At 45.2% G+C, this 4,260-nt stretch overlaps 1 non-coding gene across 1 annotated transcript; it reads right to left on the bottom strand.

The window, feature by feature from the left end:
• Positions 394-467, bottom strand: TRNAI-AAU. Its single transcript has one exon. It is a non-coding gene; the product is annotated as a tRNA-Ile (tRNA).

Below are 4,260 nucleotides of genomic sequence, written 5' to 3'. Positions count from 1 at the left end.
TACCTGACTCAATGATATAAGGGAAGAAAGTTCGCCCCCTCACAAAGACTGCCAGACCAGCCATTGAGAACACACTAATGGACTTCTTCTTGAACAAAAGAAGAATAGTACACGAATTAAAATTCGGAGCCATCAAAGATTGTCAAACATGTTTGCCTCGGGGTACTTCCTACGTGCCACAGGCATTTCCCTTGAGCTGCCGCCTGCCCCTTCCCCCGCCCCGAGCCCGCCTTGCAGTCCTCCCCTGCTCAAGTGTCGCCCCTCACCCCTTGGGCTTGGTTACCACCGGGACCTGTTCCCCCCTGCTTCCAGCCCGCTAGCGCACACCCACGTCTCACTGCGGGAAAGGGCGGGTTCAATGGGAACTAGTTTTGTCGGCGCCAAAAGTGAAACTGGCCCGTACGGGGATCGAACCCGCGACCTTGGCGTTATTAGCACCACGCTCTAACCAACTGAGCTAACCGGCCAGACCTGCTGCGTCATTTCGGAAAGCGTCACATCAGTGTTAGCGGCGACGCGATCTCGAAGAATTATAGTGGCTGTCCCTGTGCCTGCTGCTGCGCGGTGCACACTATAGCAGAGGCAGGATCAGAGCGTGCTCCCCCCCCGGGGACAGCCGGAGTTATCCTACGGCCCTAGTCTGCTCAGCACACCATGCAGCCAGGACAGAGTGGAACCGTCGTCCGGCACCTGATGAGCAAGAAAAACTTCCCAGGAACTGAGCGAGGCTGACCAGCAGCTGCAGAAACCCATCTAGAATTAGAAATGAATGAAACAGACTTTAAAAGTCAGAAAAGGGTTAAAAAGGGATTGCAGATGACTCTCCCCTATGCCACTGTGTCCTTTTGGGGAAGCTCTTTTTTCCCCTCGAAGAATAATTCTCATATCTGAACACCTTCATACTATGGCTCATGCTGCTCCTTGCCTATTTGCACCTACCTCGCTTGGCTGCCCCAGCTCCACAAAGCAGCAGCAGCCAGCTGCCAAGACACATGCGCTTCCTGGGATCCTGATAACTAGCTCTGTTTTCTGGAACACGTCAGCCTGGATTAAGCTTAATTTATTCCAACATTCAACAGCAAGGCCATGTGTGGAATATGAGGACAACTCTAAGAAATGAAAGGGCAGAAAAGAAAAATGCTTCCAAACAAGCTGCGGGATGGGGCTGTGCATGGGTCCTGGACATCCTCCGTATCGCTGGGTAGAACAAGGCTGGCAAGTACCAGAATAGCAGCGCTCCTTTTATGTGCTTCTGGCACACAGACCCTTCAATCTGCTTTTCTGTAAGAAATGGTCACCTAATTTTTTTGGACAGTTGCTCCACAGAGAGCAAGGGAAAGAGGGTGAGGGGGAAATCGATCATCTCTGGCTTTTCTGTCCAGAATATCACCAGTAGTAGCTCAAAGCAGCAGTGTATTGCCCTCTAATTCACAGCTGTCCACCATAATTTTGTAATCAAATCTAGTCCAATTGTATGCCCTTTGGCTCTGTTCTTTCCACTTCCTCCCAGCTAGGGTAAGCATTTATCTTTTTCCTCCAACTTTAATCAGTCACATCCCATATACCAGCTCCTATTATTCTGAAACCTCCTTCCACACACAGAGCTGGCATCCTTCCTTTTTAGCAGAGTCTCTTTGGGCTCTGCAATACAGCTCTCCACATGCAAGCAGAAGATTTTGTGATTAGGCACTGACAGACAACATAACAGTCCGTGAGATCAATGCTGCCCCCACGAAGACAAACTTTTCTGATTGAACAGTAAACGTTAGTTTCCCTCCAGTGTGCAGGATCCATTCCCACAAGCAAAGAAGGAAACATGCCTGGAATGACAAACAGTTACCAGGCTATATATAGTGGATATCTGTAGCATGATGGAACTGACAGGTTGTACATGCAAAGTGCTGGCAAGTGCTTTTCAGCACCTCTAGTGTTAGTGAATTATGTTCAAATACTTTAATAAACAGAAGCAGAGCTCCAAGAGCTTTGCTAATTCAGAGCCTCAGCCAGACATCTCCACAGCTTCAGACTTTAATGGAACATCTAAAAGACCTGCCATAATATACCCCTCACAACCTCAGTATAACAGAGTCTTTTCAAAGACTCTGAAGCATTTATTTTTAAACAGCCGAGGGCAGACAGCAGGCAAAGCGAAGGAAGAACAGAGTTCAGGTGCTTGAGCTCTGCCTCAGATCTTCTCTTCAGTCGCCATCCCCTGCCTCCCACAAGTTGCCCGGCATCCCACCCACTCTGCAACTGTTGTGTGACCTCTCTTATTTTGCTCCTTCCCCTCCAAAAAAAAAAATCTATGGCCAAATTACTGACGTTAGCGGCCAGCCACATGCTCCACTGAGCATAGCCCCTGCTCAGTGCCCTTGCCAAGCAGGAACTCTATGGACTTTTCCCCCATGATGCACTCCAGACTATTGCAGAGCCTGCACATCTTGCAACAGGACATCCTATCACGAGCCCTGGATGCGTACAGAAACTACACCACGTTTCAAAAGAGACAAGACACTTAGGCAGAAGGTAGAATGCACAAGGGTATCCCCCATCAGCCTTGTTGAGGGGCTGCACTCGCAGGACACATAAATTTGTGCAGGCCAGTAAGTCATCGAACGAGGTGATCCTCTGTCACTGCTCAGCCCAAAATGAATCTGAACCAATTTAAAACTGAAGCATAGCTTTCGGCGTTCTGCACCCATGTCTGTTTGTTTCTCAACTTTTATCAATGCGGAATCGGCAAGTGGGAGAAAAAAAAAGTCATTAGCTGCCTGAATAAAAGGGTACGTGGAACTAATGTTATCAGCCTGAGCACTACCCAGGGATTTATTAAGCTTGCCATTGAAATTTCACTCAAAGCTGCTAATGCAAGTTATTTGCATATGTCCGTGCATCAAGCAAAATGGAATACAGACTCATAATATTATATTTAATAAGACTGTTATTGCCTAAAGTAAATGTTTGGTGGTCATTAAATGTTTGTTGAAGCGTAGCATATACACGCATCCTGTATTTAGAGGATTTTAGTAATAGCTACTGTGAGTTTTCAATGAAACAGACACGAGAGCCATCCTTGTCTAGCCATTATTAGTGCTTGGAACTAGAATCCTGCTGGTTCAAGAATTGCTTTGAGAAGTGGGACATAATACTCAGTGTAACCAACACAGTAAGTTCCTGGTACAGCAGTGACAGTGTCATGCTTTGAACTAAATAAGCTCAGCTCACTTCACAGCTTCTCTGTGTTGTCCAGCAACAGATGTGGAGGGTCCCAGGGATCCAGGAAGAGGAAAACAGCATCCCTTTCAGCCAATCTAAAATGAAAACCAGTGGGGGCTGGTTCCCAGACATGCAGCATTTTGCATTGAAACCCTGATGGCTCTGTTACAGAGTCCAAGCTGGTGTTAGAATATAAAATGTAAAGATATTTTGCTAGTTCACCTATGTCACAGTTCCAGGATTAGTCTGTTTCCCTGTAATGTATTCTGAGATGCTCTGCAATTCTCAGCCTCAAGCCATCTCCAGGCATCAGTCTGCCATTTAACATGCTGCATTAAGCCTACAGTTAGCATTACAGGGATTACCACTGAGTTACCTAAATGCCATTTCTTTATTAGTGCTGAAATTGTTGGCAGTTTTTCCATTTCTAAGTAGTGTCTATTTGTTTTGTTCCTGCTATGAATGGGTACAATGGATTAGTTGGCATCAGCTTCATATCAGACTCAAATGATACTCTTTTACACTTAGAAATATAGTTTGCAATTTCCCTATTTTTGCACAACAATAAAGAAGTGTAAATTTAACCCAGACCAAACAAAGTTCATCCCTTTGCATTCTGAGAGCAATTTTGAAGGCAGGATTTAAATGTTTCTCCAGAGTGGATAGAAACCTCATTCTAGAATATGTTTTACAGATTTGGTTTCCTGATGGCCTTCCAAGAAAAACATACATGAGTAAGTAGCCAGAATATTGTGTGATTTTACTAAAACCTGCTTGCAGCTGAGCATTTCGGTCAGCTTTTTTTTTTTTTCCCTTCTCCAAGCAAAGAGTGCAGAAGAACCCAGCAACTTCTTTCTTCTTTTCCTATTCTGGAAAAGTTGGTCAGTTCATTTTTCAAACTTGACTTGAGATGTTTCACAAGGTATTTGTACTGCACTTAGAATCAGTTAAACCTCATGTAATATTCTGACAAAACATGAGGTCGTTTTCCCTCCTTAAAAGAAATTGAGACTTGCATTCGGTCAAGTTACTGTAATTTTCTTC

The sequence above is a fragment of the Numida meleagris genome, chromosome 1 (genome assembly GCF_002078875.1).
Source record: "Numida meleagris isolate 19003 breed g44 Domestic line chromosome 1, NumMel1.0, whole genome shotgun sequence".
In the NCBI taxonomy this organism is placed as follows: Eukaryota; Metazoa; Chordata; class Aves; order Galliformes; family Numididae; genus Numida; species Numida meleagris.
This window is presented reverse-complemented; position numbering and strand designations above follow the sequence as displayed.